Source organism: Pleurodeles waltl, chromosome 5 (genome assembly GCF_031143425.1).
Source record: "Pleurodeles waltl isolate 20211129_DDA chromosome 5, aPleWal1.hap1.20221129, whole genome shotgun sequence".
NCBI classification, from domain to species: Eukaryota; Metazoa; Chordata; class Amphibia; order Caudata; family Salamandridae; genus Pleurodeles; species Pleurodeles waltl.
The window spans coordinates 1730995881-1731013636 of record NC_090444.1 but is presented as its reverse complement, the minus strand read 5'-3'; positions in this window follow the sequence as shown (position 1 = coordinate 1731013636).

Genomic DNA, 17756 nt, shown 5'->3' with positions numbered 1-17756 from the left:
GATGTGTACGTAGTGAAATGTAATGAGTGCCTATTTTTGCATTTTGTTTCTCTGTAAACTGTTGCTTGTCTGTGGCTGTGCATGGCGTTTGGGTTACAAAGGATTATGGGTTGTATAGGGATTTGTTTTACAGTGGAGTGTGTAGGTGTGTCGGGTGTGTGGATGTGTGTCAGGTGTGGGCTTTTCAAAGTATCTGATGTGCTATGGTGTTCGGTGTGATGTGAGTTGAGACTGCCACTGTTCGCACCACCAATGATTTTCCACCATGTAAGAACCGCTGTCGTGATTTGTGGATCGTAATCTGATGGGAGGATTTTTGTCAGGCCGGTGGTGCTGGTGGTGGGACAGCATCTTTTCTGTCCTCCAATGTCCTGGTGGTTTTGGATATTTGGCTGTATTTTGACGGACTTCATAGTGTAACTCAATACAGAGGTCAGATTACCACCAACACGGTGGTCTTTTGGCAGTCGCCACCATAGTGGTCTTCCCAAAAGACCGCTAAACTCATAATGAGGACCATGGTCAAGGTTGGCAAATGTAATGGAACCTCATACTTTCCATCCATGCTGCACTGTCATGGAAACTGCTGGTATACTGTATAAATTAATTACACAGAACATTGTCAGTTTCGGGGTAGTCCGTGACCATGGCCACTCTCTTGTTAACTGGTAGAGCATGAGCAAGAAAACAAAAACCTTTTCAACAAACATACATGGTGAATATTATTTATGCTATTGGCTTACGTGGGCCTGAAATCTTCACAGTAGACAGTAGAGTACCAAAAATGTGTTCTTAGTCTTACAGTACAACAAGATATATAGGGGAGAAGGAAAGATTACCAACAAAGCAGAAGAAATCTACAGACTAGTATAGACTAGAAAAAATCAGCTACCCAAAAAAAAATGAAATAAGGAAAAGAAAGATAATGCAGGGATGACAAGAATTAAACAAGAGTTGGAAAATAGGAGACAATCTAAAAAGATAAACAAGGCAAAATTTAAAGTAGTATAATAGTAGGCAGAGGTAAAACTTGGGGAACCACTAATAATAATTTACTGGTATAAGCAGAGCCCTCAGCAGTGGTGCTGGTAGTCGGCGCCTCCTCTTCCTCCCTAGCTCTTCCCGAACCCACCTCAACGCTGCCCCTCTACTGGCCATTGGGTACTGATGTAAGAAATAAAGAAGATAAAAAAATTAGATTAGCGGTACAGTTACTCTCCACATAATAATTATAACAGGCACACGCAGTAACATTGTACTTACCTAAATCAGATCACCTATGGCACTAGTATCAACTATCTTAGAATTGGCCATATAATCCTAAAATCCCTATTCCAAATGTCCTTTACAAAAACTACATTTAGAACTAATGTATTGCAATGAATGATCTTTGATGCTCTTCTAATTTCTCAATCACCATGATGGCCATACACAGTTTTGTGTAATGCATAGATGCATACTAGTACTATACAGCCCTGTGAAATTGATTGGGACTGTACAAGCTACATAAAGAAAGTCACAGAGAACGCAAACTCATTGATATCACTAATTCACTATGAAGACAGGGGTGTCTGCACTGCAATGGCTTCTTTAATAATCAGCCAAAGCGAGTGCCAATGAGTACGATGAGGTAGCGCCAAGCACCTGCCTAGCTCAGACTTGATCACATAATACTATTCTTGATGTAAACTAAACGTAACTTACCTCTGAGTGTCAGCAGCATGCTATTTGGAAAAAAGGTTAGCATTGTAGAACGCAAACACAACAAATAATATAGTTAATACTCATCAAGCCCCAGAACTTCAACACCTAGAAGGTCAAGCAGGTCCTGCTTCTGGTCGAGGATATCCACCTAGTGGTGCTACAACTGCTGGGTGGCGCCCTGGACCTGCCTGGTGCACTACACACAGCTGCGTACCCTCCCCCAATGCAGCTGACACTCCCACAAGGGATACCCACTCCCAGGCATGCCACCTGCTGCCAGCATGGAGAGGAGGTGGAACTGCATGTAAAAGACCAGTGCAGCCACATCCACCTCAAAAAAGAGGTAGCAATGGCGGCAGCAAGGTAGGATGCTGCTGCTGCTGGCTGTTCGGGGGGGGGGGGCTGGAGTTGCCGCTCCGCTGTTCGCTGCCCTGCTCTGTCACGGTGCTGGTAGGGGTGAAGAAAAGAAACAGGAGAATTAATTGAGGCCAGTAGGTGCCAAATAGGAGAGAATTCAGTTGTGTACCTGGGGCACCTTGTAGGCGGAGGCCATTTACCACCTCTCCAGGCCAAAATCCAAATCATTTTGGATTGAACTGCTTGTACAACCCAGACACAGGACAGGGCCTTCCTGGATCTGACTGGAAGATTTGTTCAGAACTATGGGACCATTGTGGCTCCTCTGACAGAACTCACTTCTTAAAAAAGGCCAAAGAAAGTAATGTGGACCCCAGATTGTCAGAAAGCCTTTGACAAAGAACTGTGTTCAGCACCAGTGTTATTGGCCAATGACTACACAAATGAATCTGTGTTTCAGAGAGATGCTTCAAAGCATTGGATTGGGGCAGTGTTGACACAGGTAAATGAAGAAGGCTTTGGTCAGCCAGTTGCCTTTATTAGAAGGCAACTACTGCTCAGAGAGCAATGATGTAGTGTTATTAAGAGGGAAGTGTTTGCTGTGGTTTGTTGCCTGAAAAGCTGAGATCCTACCTGTTTGGTACTCTTTTCGTGTGCAAACTGACCACAGACCTCTCCGATGGCTCATGCAGATTAGGGGGTAGAATCCCAAATTACTGAGGTGGTCCATTTCCCCACAGGAGATGGACTTTACAGTGTAACACAGAACATGGATTACCCATGCCAATGCAAATCTACTTTCCAGGGTTTTTCACTTAGCTGATGAGGACCATCAGGGTGTAGGTTTGTTATCACCTTTAATTTGGGAGGGGCTATGTGAGAAAGTCATCCTTTTAGCAAGTTCAACCCTATTTTTCCTGAGTGATATTGGTGGTAGCTGACACTGAGTGTACCCTTGGCTCTACTAACCAGACCCAGGGCCAGTGCTCTGATCAAAAGGTATATGGTAATGTGGTACAGTTACAATTGGCAAAGACAGTCTCCTATAAGTCCCTAGTATATAACAGGGCAAGGGGGATTCAAGCTACCTATAAGTCCCTAGTATATATGAGGGCAGGGAGGTTTAGAGACCCTATGGATTTCCTGCAATGGAGTGTGAACTGATGTGTTGTCTGCTGTCATTTTTAAAGGGAGTCCTGATGTGTTGCCTTCTGTTATTTTTAAAGGGAGCCCTGCATATGTGCAAATTCGACTTTGGAATTAAAGGTACTTCTAAAGTGATAATCTACTTTATCTGTACACATAAGTTACCTCTATGGTCTCACCTAGGTACCCCCAAGGTGGGGTGCCATGTTACCATAAGCAGGGACATTATAAAATATGTTTTGTATGCCCCTGGTGAGGGGAAAACTGCCCATTTCATTTTCCCAATTGTAGATACTTAGCTCCAGAGGGTAACATTGGAATATTTCATATAAGTATAAATAGTGATAGGAAGGGGTTAAATGTGTCATTCAAGGAGTTAAAAGATTGGCAGTGATAAATACAACAGCTTGCCACTGTTGAATGTATCAAAACTAATACAGAAAGGAAGGTATGAGGCTTTCTTTATGTAAGCTAAAATGCACCCTGCTAGTGGCCTCTTCTAATTAGTCAGTCCTAACAGGATAAGCCAGGCTGCTTTGATGAGGTGATAAGTGGCATGCATAGAGCAGAGGTTATCTAACAGGGGAGTTCTGCAGCTGCAGAGATCAGGCCAGGAAGGGGGATGGGTAAATCAAACTAGTCTTCAAAGAGAGCAGGACAGCTAGGAATGCCAGCCAGGCATACCCCTTCTTCCTGTCCTACTCAAATAGACGGCAGGCCAAGGAAAGGAATGTGCAGAGGATTTGGAGGGGTGTGTTAATGGAAATGAGCCACAACAGTGGGTTGGTTAAGCCAGGTCTTGCTCTGCTGGAAAGAAAACATTCATCTTGGATTTTAAAGTACAGTGCTTTGTGGGACAAGAAAATGCCACTCTTTGGAAGGAAGCTGTCATGCTTTTGGGTGGGACCCTGTAGCTCATTGGACAGAGGGGCCCCCTGCTTGTCCGACCAAATCATTGAATAAATATCTGGGAGCTGCATAGCACCTCAGATCTGCTGCCTGAAACTACAAAAAGAAAAAGGACTGCTCTGCTGGAACCCTGGTCTGCAACCCAAAGAACTGTACTGTGAAGGACTGCTCCTGTTGGACACTAGAACAACAGCTCTAAGGACTTTGCCTGGCTTCTAAAAGGACTAAGGAATAGACTCCCTGAAAGCAACAGGTTAGGAGAGCTCTCCTGCACCAACTGTCACAAACGTCCTAAGCTTGGAGTGAGTCCAGTGGACTTTTAAGGATTTGGTACGGTGCACTGCAAAATTCTAAGGACCATTTCAGCCTTGCTACACCCTTGGATTTGTGTTTTGGACACTTTGAAATCAAAAGGAGAACTTCTGGAATGTTATCCAGATGTTTGGAGAACATTAGTGAAAAAGCTCTTTAAGGTGACCGACCCATCGACGAGAGTCAAGCCGCTGCCAACAAGCCCCCAGCCGGCATGAATTTCAATTTTGTCCCACTGAAGCTCTGGAGCTTTTCCCCATTGATGAGACTTCCAGGATTCGACTGGGGCTACGTAGAAAGGCAAGCCAATGACATTGTATCAGATTGTGGCCTGAAGAAGAGGATCGCTCGTCAACGAAAGAAAAAGCTACAGAAAAACAACTAAGCCTGAAGGTGAAATTTTGACCGAGGCCTCCCGAGCAGGGCTCCTTCGCAGTCAGCTTCAAATTGTGACTTGGTCCCGGTCTAGCATGACCAGATGTCCACAGTTGGTGCAAATGATTTTTAAGCACTAGAAAGCCCATTTTTCAATGTAATCTTTAAAAACTCATATCTCCATTAGCCTATATTGGATTTTTGGCATTTTGGTGTCAATGTCCAGATAAAAATATTTCCTATTTTTGTAAATTGGTGTGGGATTTTTATTATGTGTTGTGTCTTACTTATTTACTGTATTGGTGTATTTAAATCCTTTACATATGTCTCCTACCTTAAGCCTGCCTACTTGTTGCCATGCTACCAGATGTTGAGCCAGAGGCTGATGTTTTGAGACCTTGACTGGACTTACATTGGTTAGGGGCCTCATTGTTAGTGGTAGGTGTGTACTTATCCTTACTAATAACCTGCCTTTCAACAGTACCCCAATAAAGTTGGGTGGCACACTTGCCCACGTTTTGGAAAAATTTAATGAGTTAACTTCAGATCCTTGTGTGAAAGAAATGGTGCACGGTTATCATGTAGATTTTATGGAGATTCCATTGCAGATAAAGTGGCTTAGAGTGTTAAGGTTTTCAAAGGAGCAAAAGAGGCTGATATGTCAGGAAGTGGAAGAACGTTTCATAAAAGAAGCGATAAAGAGATCACACCGCGATTCAGGTTTTGTAAGCAATTTGCTTTTAGTGGAGAAGAAGGAAAAGGGAATGAGACTAGTAATACATTTGAGGGAGTTGAACAATTGGGTGCAATGTAATAATTTCAAGATGGAAGGTATTAATTTGTTGAAGGACCTGTTAAGAAAGGGAGAGTGTTTGACTAGTCTGAATCATAAAGATATGTATTTGACAGACTAGGTATAACAGGAGCAGAGAAAGTTTCTGAAATTTCAGTGGGAAGGTACAATGTGGAATTCACCAATCTGCCATTTGGTCTGACATCAGCTCCTTGGTGTTTCACGAAGGTGATCAAACCAACTATAGCTTGGCTGGGGTTGAGAGGGGTTTGTTTGATGGTTTATGTAGATGATATACTGATCATGTCAGACAGCAAGGAGTTATCACGTGAGCAAACAGAACTTGCAATTAAGATTTTGGAGGACCTTGGTTTTGTAGTGAACAGGAAGAAGTATTGTCTAGAGCTATGTCAGGAGATGGTGTTCTTAGGGTTTCATATTCGGACAGTGGAATGTGTGTAAGGTTATCAGCTAAGAAGGTAAAGAAGATTCACAGAGACATAAAGAGGATGTTGCAACGCAATTGGGTCTTGTTATGTCAAATAGCAAGGATGTTGGGTTTCTTGTCTGTGTCAGTTCAAGCAGTTTGCCATCCCCTTAACACTATTGTGCTTTACAGAGTTTGGAAGTGGGGTATCTTTGCAAAATGAATGGTATATTCACAAATGAAATGCACATCAACTATCTACAGTTGCTGGCAGGATATTTTACTGTGAAGAAGATCAGGTCAAATGTTATGTGTTGTTGAAGATGGACAGGGAGTCTGCGGTAAGGTACGTGAACAGGTTGAGAGGTTGTCGTTCAAAGCCTTTAGCAGATTTAGCGTGAGAGTTTGGGCATTTTGGTCTAAGTCTCATTATTATGGTACAGGCTCAACATATCCCGGGTTTGATCAAACTGTGGCAGATTGGAATACCAGGAAGTTGAACAATTCCAACACATGGATGCTGAACACATAGGTTTTCAGAGCACTGGAGAACAAATGGAAGGAAATATTCACAGGTTTTACAGCTGGAGGCCGAAATTGGAGGCAGTAGTTGTATTTGTACAGCACTGGGAAGTAGGTCACAGTTATGCTTTCTGTCTGTTTGCCTTGATTCAGAGGTTGGTGTTGAAAGTGCGAAGGAAGTGAGCAGAGGTGTTGTTAGTAGCAAATTTTTGCCCATCCCATGTGTGGTTTCTGGATGTCAGCTGTTAATAGATGACTCAGTACTTCTGCCTTCTTCTTCAAATCTTTTGGTGAATCCTGTAGGTGAGAGTGACAATTTCCTGCTGCAGATCATTTGCAGTTGATAGGACGGTTGATTTCGGGAGAGCTTGACAAGTGTCAGGCCTATCGGCTACAAAGCTTATTAAGGACTACTAGGCTCCAGGAATGATAAAGGTATAAAAGCTGGCATGGAAGAGATAAGTATGTTGGTGTTATTCACATGATTTAAGCACCAGTGGTATATGTGGTTAATTTTTTGACTGAAGGGTTCTTAGGAGGTAGTTCTCATAGTTTGGTGAATCTGATAAGATCAGCTATTTTGGCAGGTCATGAGTTGGTGGATGAGTTTGCCTGTTGGGCAACAAGATGTAGATAAAAGATTGGTACGGAGTGTGTGTTTGAAAACTCCCCCCAGGCCAACGTATTCTTCACTTTGGGATTTTGATTTGGTGTTGAGGGACTTGGCTGAGTGGAGTGAGAATGAAGTTTTGGATTTGAAGAGTTTGTCTTTCAAATTGATAATGCTTCTTTGTTTGATTTCTTTTGGAAGAGTGTCAGAAGTCAGAGCATTAAACGTTAGCTGCCAAAAGGAGTGTGTTTTTATATTAGGAAATGAACTAAGACTATGACCAGGACAATATTTTACCCAGTATTAGAAGAGAATAAGACATTATGGCCCTCATTATGACATTGGCGGTGAGTGATAAAGTAGCAGTAATACCGCCAACAGGCTGGCTGTAATTACTGCCACATTATGACCATGGCGGTGATAACTCCCATAGACACCAATGTACCACACCAACCGGCAGGGCGGAAACAACGTTCACCACGTCAGTAGCCATCAACAGCCAGGCGGGAGACAAAGTACTGCCCACCATATTTTGACCCTTCAATCCGCCATGTTTTTTAGGGCGGTACCAACGTCATCAAAAGCCTGGCGGAAACGCATCACAGAAGAGCAGACTCACCATTGGAGACACAGGGAAGAACAATGCTGCCATGGAACCGGAACTGCAAGTCATCCCGATGCCTATCTACCTCATGCTCCACCTGGAACACCTACGCCGACGAAGACGACGACGGGGAGTACAGCCGCCTAGCACACAAGGGAGGGAGGAAAATGAGAGTGACAACACATGCACAACACACACCATACACAAACACACACCATACACACACACACCATACACACAACCAGCTGCAGACATAAACCAATGGCACACGATACACAGCAGAATAATGCAAGGACAACAAGAATGCAGTAATGAGAATGTATTGATATAAAAAGCTACTAAATAAACCAATTGTACGTGAAACAGATATGTACAAATGTACACAAAGGGCCACTGCTCAGTCCAATGTACTAAGGGCTCATATGGTCACAGGGCACAGTCCAAGGCCCAACTTGTATCCTGACTTCATCCGGATAGAACTCTGCAGGGGCATCAGTTTGCAAATGGGCAGGCACCTCAGAGGGATGGGGTGGGGAGCACCTCAGCCAAAGTCGTCAACAAGCCCACTGGCTATGGAGGGGGCTCCATGCCCATTACTCTGTGCTGGGAGTGCAAGGCAACAGTCTCTCTGGTGAGTGTCTTTCCCACTGTTTCTGGAGGGGGCACCGTGCCCATTACTCTGTGCTGGGGAGGGCAAGGCCTCTGTCTTTCAAGTGAGTGTCTTTCCCACTGGTTCTGGAGGAGGCTCCATGCCCATTACTCTGTGCTGGGAGTGCAAGGACACAGTCTCTCAGGTGGGTGTCTTTCCCACTGGTTCTGGAGGGGGCATCATGCCCATTGCTCTGTGCTGGGGAGCGCAAGGCCACAGTCATCGGGTGGGGAACATGCCCACTGCCCTGGAGGGGGGCCCTTGTACAGCAGTCCCTGGAGGGTGGCCTACATGGCTTCCGCTGGTTGTGATGGCTGCACTGTGTCATCTGGAGGTGAGGGCTGCACAGTGTCAGCAGGTGGAGGTGCCTCCTGGGCAGCCTCTGCTGGTGGTGACGGCTGAACTGTGGTGGCACGTGGAAGTGCCTCCTAGTCAGCCTCTGCTGGTGGTGAGGGATGAACTGTGGTAGCAGGTGGAGGTGCCTACTTGGCAGCCTTTGCTTGCGGTGAGGGATGCACTTCCTTAGCTGGCTGTGGGAGCCCTGTGACCCCAGGTGGTGGTGAAGGTGTTACCCTGACAGCCTCCGCTGGAGTCAAAGGCTTCTTCCCCTTCATGGCAGGAGGCATGGGATCCTTACCCTTCCTGGTTGTGCGTGTTCCTTAGCCTTCTGGGCAGGAGTTGAGGGCTTCTTTCCCTTCATGGCAAGTGGTGCAGGCTCCATTCCTTTCATGACAGGAGGTGTGGGATCCTTAACCTTCCTGGCTGGTGGAGTGGGATCATTCACTGACTTGCCACCACTGTCCACGTGGACTGTTTGGCGGAGGTGCTAGGCTGGTTCGTTGGGACCCTGCTCTTACCGGCATGACGGGGGGGAGAGGGAGGGAAGAGGTCAATTTGGGCAAGGAAAAGCTTCTTATGGATGGTGGGGTGGGAAGAGGGAGGAGGGATTGGAGTGGAGTTGAGGAGAGGTTATAGGAGGTGTGTGTCTGCTGGATTTGGGTGCAGGTGTGCTGATGTGAGGTGGATGGCTGTTGGGGGTGTGAGTGCTTGCATTTGTGTCCTTTAGGAGGGAGGGCAGGCAGGGAGGGAGAGGGCACAGGGGACTGGTGCATGGATGTTGTGGAGGTGTCTGCTAGTGAGGTGTGTGTGCTGCTTGGTGTGGTGATGGTGGTGGATGTTGATGCAGTGCATGCAGGTGTGAGTGTGGATGAGATTGTGAAGGAGGAGGATGGGGAGGGGGAGGGGAAGACAGTGGAGGCAGTGGATGTGGTCATGTCTGCACCTGTCTGGTGTTTTCGTGAGTGCTTGTGGTATGAAGTGTGGTGCCTGTGTTTGATTATGCCACTCTTGGGTGTTGTCTTGTGTGCATGCTCATCTGTATGTGTGCCTGGGATGGTTTGGGGTTGAGGAGACTGGGACTGGGAAGTGGTAGTTGGAGGGGGGCGTTAGGAACAGGGACAATGGCTGCCACCAGAGAGGAGGCCAGAGCCTGAATCGATCTCTGTTGGGCCGCCAATCCACTGTGGATGCCCCCCAGGAATGCATTGCATTGCTGCATCTGGGATGCCAGCCCCTGGATGGCATTTACAATGGTTGACTGCCCTACAGAGATGGATCTCAGGAGGTCAATAGCCTCCTCACTCAGGGCAGCAGGGCTCACTGGGGCAGGGCCTGAGGGTCCTGGGTCGAAGGAGACGCCCACCCTCCTGGGTGAGGGGGCACGGGCAACTTGCTGAGGGGCTGCTGGGAGGGCGGTGCTGGTACGGGGGTGGCTGCTATACCTGCAGCTGGGGTGGTCACAGAAGTGTCTGCCACCACCAGGGAGCTTCCATCAGAGGAGGTATCTGAGTCTGTGTTGTCACCTCCTGTCTCAGCCGTGGTGCACCCCTCACCCTCCATCTCACTGGTTCCCTCGGAGTCGGTGGACTCTGCCTCCTGTGACCTGTGAGATGCAGCTCCCTCTGTCGCTGGTGCCCCTGCTCCTCCTCCAGATGATGCTAATGCACACATGGACAGTATGACAGAAGAATAAGGGGGGAGAAAAAGGAAACACTGGGTCAATTACTGCACTAACACCACAGTTGGCATACACAGCACCGTCACACACAGGGATCAGGCTTGAGCACTATGCATTGCACTGCCAGTAATGTGGCTAGATGCCATATTATCCCATATTATCCAATGAGGAATTGCATGGTGGTGCAAGACCGCCTTCCGTCACGATGCCCAACGTTGGCGGAGTTACCTCACTTCCACCTGTCCCCACATACAGGACAGGCGGTCGCCATTTCATGGTGGCGGACAATGGTCATATCAACCTTAACTGCGTCACAGCCTATATTAGCACATACCTCGCCATTCCCACTGTCCCATCACATAAATGCACTATGTACAATGAAGTTGTGGTTCCATTGTTTAAATTGTGACAACCTACTCTTGTGTCCCTTAGATACCTCCCGCTGTGGATGAATAGGAGGAGGAGACATACCCCTGTGTACAGACCGCTTGTGAACTTTGCTACACTGGAGGACAGGCACATTATACTCACCTATAAACTGGACAGGGCCACAATAACTGAGCTGTGCCCACTTGGAGCCAGACCTGATATCTGCTATCTGTCATCCCACTGGGATTCCCCCCTCTTGTGCAAGTGCAGTCAGTGCTCCATTTCCTGGCAACTGGTTCTTTCCAAGTGACAGTGGGCTTGGCAGTAGGAATGTCACAGCCAATGTTCTCAATCGTGCTGGCAACAGCTTTGCCTCCCCTGGTGAAACACATGTGCAGCTACATAGCTTTCCCCACAGGTGGAAGATTTGGCCACAGTGAAGGCCGGATTCTATGTAATGGGACATATCCTCAATATTATTGGGGTGACTGACGGAAAACATATTGTGTTTGTTCCTCCGACCAGAATGAACAGATGTTCAGGAATCGTAAGAGTTTCCACTCACTGAATGTGCAAATGGTGTGCCTGGCAGACCAGTACATCTCCCACATCAATGCTAAGTATCCTGGGTCGGTGCATGACGCCTTTGTTCTGAGGAATAGCAGCATCCCAAATGTGATGGCCCAACTACAGAGGGACAGGGTGTGGCTAATAGGTGAGCCATTGTCCCCACCTACTGCATGTTAGTGTATGCCTTCAGGTGTCATCCCTATAGCATTGTGTCAGAGTAAATGTTGTCCCTCAATACTTGCAGGTTAGCCTGGCTACCCAAACCTATCATGGCTGCTGACCCCTGTGAGGAATGCCAGGACAGGGGCTGAGGAACGTTATAATGAGGCACATGGGCGAACCAGAAGGATCACCAAGTGGACATTTGGCCTCCTGAAGGCCAGGTTCAGATGCCTCCACCCGGGAAGGTCTGCCAGATAATAGTGGCATGGTGCATGTTGCACAACCTGGCCCTCAGACGGCATGTACCCTTTCTGCAGGAGGAAGAGACTGGAGATGCCCCTGTCGCAGCAGTAGACCCTGAGGACAGTGAGGATGAAGAGGCTGAGGATGAAAATGAGGACAACAGAATATCAGTTATCTGTCAATATTTCCAATGACACACAGATGAGACAGTGCAACTGACCATTCCTCTGATTATTGATGTATTCTGTGTGGCTGTAGCATGATGGCATTAATTTACTTTGTATCTTAACCTATTGTCACCTATGGTTTGCCATTTTACATATGCTGGTGAAATAACAACTGTGTACTGATGTGCGGACTACAGACAGCTACAGATCATTATTTATATGCTCTCACAGTGTTCAGATCATTTGCACTAGATGTGACCATTTCCATAAATGCACATTTTCAAAACATAAAATACAAATCATCAAGTTGTATTCAAGGGTGTTTTTTGTAGTGCTATGAAATTGAGGGAAAAGTGCAATGGAAAGGGGTAATGATGGAGGAAGGTCCAGGGTATTGTTCCAGTCTGTTTGTAGCACAGGTCCAGTGTCCCAGGGGCCATAGACAGGGGAGCAAAGGCAGGTCAAAGTGGACAAGATGACCGTGTGGGACACAAGGGGGACAATCAGGAGAGTCTCATTTCCTGGCAGTGGTCTTGACAGGTGCCTCTGGCTTCTGTTGGGGTTGCAAGTAACATTTGCCTGGTGGCTCACCTTCTGCAGGGGGAGGGGTGCTGGTGGCCTGTGGGGCCTCCTGTCCACTAGCTGCAGCGGAGGTGAAGGGCTGGTCAATGGACTGGCTAGTGGTAGGGGCCCGCTGCCGTGATGCTGCCTCCCTCATCATGTTGGCCATGGCTGGCAGCACCCTTGCTATGGAGATCAAGGTGGTCTTTATGGCCTACAAGTCCTCCCTGAGCCCCTGATACTGTCCCTCCTGCAGCCGCCTGTTCTCCTGCACATTGTCAAGAATCTGGCCCATTGTGTTCTGGGAATGTTCGTAGGCTCCCAGGATCTCGGTGAGCGCCTCCTGGAGAGTCGGTTCTATGAGCCTGTCCTCCCCCTGCCGCACAGCGGTCCTCCCAGTGTCCCTGTTGGCCTGTGCCTCTGTCCCCTGAATGGTGTGCCACCTGCCATTGACCCCAAGTCCCTGATTGTCTTGGGTATGAGCTGTGTCCTGGGGTCCCTGTACAGGTGGGCATACTGCTGATTGACTTGTCCTGGGGGCAGAGGTGTGGGTAGACTGGGTGGGTGCTGTGGTTTTGGATACTGATGGGGGAGGCTCTGTGGTTGACTGTGAGTGGGCTTGGGTGACCGACTGTCCAGTGTTCCCTGATGGGCCAGGTTGTTGGTCCAGATCCAGACGTCCAGAGTTACTGTCATCACTGGGGGCACCTTCTGTTAGAGGACTGGTTTGTCGTGGCATCTCCTCTCCGCTGACATTGGCTGGGACACCTGTGGGGATGTAAGTGATGTATTATGCTTCATGTCTGGGACATATTGTACATCCCTGGCTTCCCCTCTATCGTTGGTGTTGCCCTGCTATTTTTTGTGTGTGTATGTGTAGTGCTTTCCTCTTAACTAGTTTCTAAGCACTAACATAACACAACAGAAATGCACTTGTGAGGTCAAAGAAGACTTTTATTGTTGTTAATTCTTCCCCAACCACAATATTTATGAATGACGAATTAGTAGCTTTCAAGTCCGCGTTAATCAAACAAAATATATCAGTTTGCAATATACACAGCAGGTTATATTTATAAGATATTGAATGCAAAGCAAAACAAATACTTCACCGTGTGGGAACTATTCACAGCTTCATCTTTCTAAGGTCTGCAAGCTGATGACCCCTGTCAGCCGCGAGAAAGAGAGATTCATCTACCCACACGGGATTGCTGGCAGCCTGCGCCAAGCTCCAGCACGAGGTCCGGCAGATTCGAATCTGACCCTCTGCAGCCTGTTACATTCGTTACAAAGGTGTGCCCCCTCCTCTCAGACCTGGGAAACTGAGCAAGCCTTTTGGAGACTGGCCAGGTCTCCAAGACAACTCCTGTTCCCAAGCTCAAGCAGAGAGAACAACACCCATGTACTCTCTCTTATCATGTCTAGTCTACTGTGAGAAAAACATCTTGGTTCTCTGGTGCAAAAACACAGCTTGGAAAAATACAGCTTGGATTCTCAACTGCAATGTTTAACTCCACGTTAAAGGCAATGGGCAGCTAACCTAAGTATCAAATGCAATGTCTAGTGTCATGTCAAAGCCAATAAGCATCTAAGCTGAATACAAAATGCAATGTCTTATATCATGTCAAAGCCCATAGGCAGCTGAGCTGAATACAAAATGCAATGTATAATATCATGTCAAAGCCAATAGGCAGTTAAGCTGAATACAAAATGCAATATATAATATCATGTCAAAGCCAATAGGCAGCTGAGCTGAATACAAAATGCAATATATAATATCATGTCAAAGCCAATAGGCAGCAGAGCTGAATACAAAATGTAATATATGATATCATGTCAAAGCCAATAGGCAGAATATCTAATAGCATGTCAAAGTCAATAGGCAGCTAAATTGAATACATCATGTCAAAGCCAATAGGAATGCAATGTCAAAGCCAATAGGCAGAATACAGAATGTAATGGCTAATGCAATGTCAAAGCCCATAGGCGGCTCAACTGAATACAGAAAGTAATGGCTAATGCCATGTCAAAGCCAATAGGCAGAATACAGAATGTAATGACTAATGCAATGTCAAAGCCCATAGGCGGCTCAACTGAATACAACATACCATGTGCTACTGGTGAACATTGAGCAACTAATATGCGCAGTGGTGAAACACAAAGTCATTACTCAAAACAAAACTTATCAAATGGCAGTACATTCCGCCCTTTGACCAATGAATTTTTGTTTCACATATCTCTTGTTTCAAACAAAAACAAAAAAAACATCAGATCAAAGCAATCCCTGTAAAGCAATAGAAGTCAATTAACACATTGATCTCATAACTTTTCACATCAGATACATCTACATAGAAAAGACTGGGCAATTTTTATACTTTGAATGAGTCTCTAATTCAACAGTGTTAGCAATTTGATGTGGCATGAGTTCTACTCATGTAAAGATGCACGGTCCACCTGAAAGGTTTGCTGGAAGATAAGCAAAAGTCAGAGTTCCATACGAGAGGGAAAGGAAAAAAAAAAAAAATCACAGCTTAGTTCCAGTGGAAGAATGCAATCAAACAAGTTGAACTTGAACTGAAGGCGCAGTTTGCGCAAAATGGATCCATGGTGCTGGCACTTTACTCAGCCAGGTTCAGGTTGGGGATTCGGTCCCTTCCCCGACCCCACACGCACACACTGGAAGGGGGACCACACAGCACACTCAGGGACAGTGGCGAAACGTGGTAGGATCTGCAAAAGAAACAAGTATGACTTTTCTTGCAAATAACATTTTTCATTTAAACTGCACCCTTCCTCTTTCTTTCCCTGTTTTATAATCAGCAGGACGTTTTTGGGGCCCTTTGTTATATTCTCTGCAGGTTCTGGAGGGTCACTTGGGGCTTCAGCCCACACACCAGCACTGAGGTTTTTATCTGCTGCGCCACAGCTTCCCTTTTCTTGCACTGTCAGAAGGGCTGGGGCAGACTCCTTCTTTACCAAACCTCCATTCACTGCATTTTTGTCAATTTGGGCCATTCTGTCTCCAATTTGTTTGAATGAATCAGATTCTTTTCTAGGTATCAGCATAATTTCGATTTTTCCTTGGTAATTTGCAACAATCACTCTCCCTAAAACCTGATCAATTTGCCATTTCTGTCCTGGTAACTTTCCTCTCCCCAACTGCTCTGTGACTGCTTGCATGACAAATTGCTTTTGTGCGTGCTGCACAGTTTTTATCAAAACTAGGGGAATGTGCATCTCTCTCATCTCTGCCCACCTGTAAGTGGCTTTTTCTCTCAGCTGTTCACATTTCTGGGGCACCCACTTAGCCATCCCCACTAAGGCAGAATTCTGGGTGTATACTTCTCTCTCTGAATTTTTCTGATTAACATCTGCAAGGTAATTGAACCAGTTAGGTACAAGCCATATGTAAAAACAAACAGCTAAAACATTAGCAATAAACCAAAAATCAGCGTAAAAATGACACATCTCACGTAGCTCTTGCTTTAAAATCTGACACACATTATACAACGCTGTTCCTTCTCCTGTGCCAGAAAACAACATTTCAGTCAATGAATCATTAGTAAAACAAACATGCTTTTTATCTTCAGTAGACACGAATTAAAATGGTGCACACAATTTCATTGATAACTCTTTTACCTGTGGTACTCTAGCCCTGTCTTGCAAGTACCAGATCCATTGTATGATTCTAGCTAGGGGCACTATTTTCTTTCCTTGTTCTTGAATTACATGTACATAAGTATTTCCTTCTTGCACTGCGCAAAAACCTAAAGTCTGCATTATTTCATTTGCCAAATCACAAGCGCGCAGCTGCATATAATTTTTCACAGTGACCATATACAAAAGTGTTAGGATTTCACTCAAATGAGGGCTATTCTTTTTCCAAAAATCAAACAAGCTAATGAAACTCGGGGTGTCTTGCTCTAAAATCCTTCGTTTTACTTGTGCATTTTGCAACGGTAACTCGTAAATCACATTCTGGTCTCTCTCATCCGTGTTATCAGTTAAGGAATGCATTTTGTCTGCCAAAAACCCTGGCTCACACGAAAACTCAGTGCAGCTCGGAGCTGTCTTAACCCCCTCATTACTGGAATGGGACAAGAAAGATTCTTCATTTTTATAACTTTCAGCATTATTTTGAATTATTGTATCCTGGCTAATTTGCTCACGTAAATTCCTATTTTCATGTTCCAACTTCCTACATTTCTCCTGCATTTCTCTGTAAGCAGATAAAGGTATCCAGACCTTTCTGTCATCATTACTTCCAAAACACACGTTTTCTACATATGTACAACAGAAATTATTTCTCAAAGCATTATCAGGCCTTTTAGCTACACATGCATTTTCTTCTGTAATTCCCCAAACAGAAAACAATTCACAGTTTTTCTTAGCACCATCAGGCAGTTTATCAACACATGTATTCTCAGACATGGTCTGCCGTGCTACTGTGATTCTCCAAAAAAAAACAATTTCTGTAATTCTCCAAACAACAAAAACAATTACACTTTTAAAGTGTGCACTTAGAAATCTACCAACTCGTCAACACCCTCTTAATCACCTCTTAATGACCGACCCCACTTCTGGTACCAATTGTAGTGCTTTCCTCTTAACTAGTTTCTAAGCACTAACATAACACAACAGAAATGCACTTGTGAGGTCAAAGAAGACTTTTATTGTTGTTAATTCTTCCCCAACCACAATATTTATGAATGACGAATTAGTAGCTTTCAAGTCCGCGTTAATCAAACAAAATATATCAGTTTGCAATATACACAGCAGGTTATATTTATAAGATATTGAATGCAAAGCAAAACAAATACTTCACCGTGTGGGAACTATTCACAGCTTCATCTTTCTAAGGTCTGCAAGCTGATGACCCCTGTCAGCCGCGAGAAAGAGAGATTCATCTACCCACACGGGATTGCTGGCAGCCTGCGCCAAGCTCCAGCACGAGGTCCGTCAGATTCGAATCTCCGGAGGGGCCGCTAAAACTCGTACAAATAAGCGTGCCATCCCCGGGCGACACAACGACGGAGGGCGACCGATCGGCTGGGGAAGGTCCCCGGATGCTGCCCGGCCGCCGTCCTTGATACGGGACGTGCGTGGAGCTGGAATCGGCCTGTCGGCTCCGGGGCGGGCTTGCCGCCTTCCTTGCCCCGCGGAGCCGGGGCCTCGAGTAGAGCCGGGAGTCACGGCTTGATCGGCGCAGACCGATGAAGCAGCCCCGGCCGAATAAATCCTGGTGCCACGGGCCGGAGTCGC